Below are 942 nucleotides of genomic sequence, written 5' to 3' on the forward strand. Positions count from 1 at the left end.
TGCACCTCCTGCACAATGGTAGTAGTGAGTAGAGGGAAGAGAGCTACAGTGTATGGTGAGCAAATAGTGAACATGTGGCTGTCTAAAATGGGAGGAGGGAAAATTAATAAGAGAAATAAATCCATATCACATATAATTTCCTGAGGTCAAACCTATTGACATCTAGGAAGAGATTCTATTTGCTTTCAAATTGACAGAGCTGATTAAGTCTTCAATATTCAAAGTTCAAAGTAAATTTATTATCAAAGTACATATATGTCACCTTTTACTACCTTGAAATTCATTTTCTTGCAACAATTCACAGAAGAACAAAGAAATACTATGGAATTAATGAAAAAGTACACACAAAGACTGACAAACAACCAAAAGAAGACAATCTGTGCAAATGAAAATGAATAGACAGATAATTAATCGTGAGAACGTATGTTATTGAGTCCTTGAAGTGAGCCCATAGGTTATGCAATCAGTTCAAAGTTGAGCTGAGTGAATTCATCCATACTGGTTGATTAGCCTGATGGTCAAAGGGAAATGTCTTAAAAATATAAATGATTGAACATTTACATTTATATATGTGCTTAGAAAGGACCAAATTTCTTCTTTATGATTAGCAATACAATATGAACTGATTACTGAAGGCAGCAATTACACAGAATTGATCTTTGCATTTCCCTCGCAACATTTCACACTTTGTACCGCGTTCCCAGCATAAAATAGACACAGTCTCTCTTGAGCTTATGCTCTCAGCGTGCTGGTAGCCACTCTTTATTAGCCGTGTTTACCGAACAGATCATCCATTCTTTGCACTGCCTATTGAGATGTTCTTCTGGAAATCTGGATCCCAGCTGCCACTTTTACAAGTCCCGGCTATTTGCTCAAAGTCTGGCACCACGTGACCCTGAGTGTATTTCCATAAAAGAAAATGCAAATTCATTCTTCGTGGAT

Source organism: Hemitrygon akajei, chromosome 5 (assembly GCF_048418815.1).
Source record: "Hemitrygon akajei chromosome 5, sHemAka1.3, whole genome shotgun sequence".
Lineage (NCBI taxonomy): Eukaryota > Metazoa > Chordata > Chondrichthyes > Myliobatiformes > Dasyatidae > Hemitrygon > Hemitrygon akajei.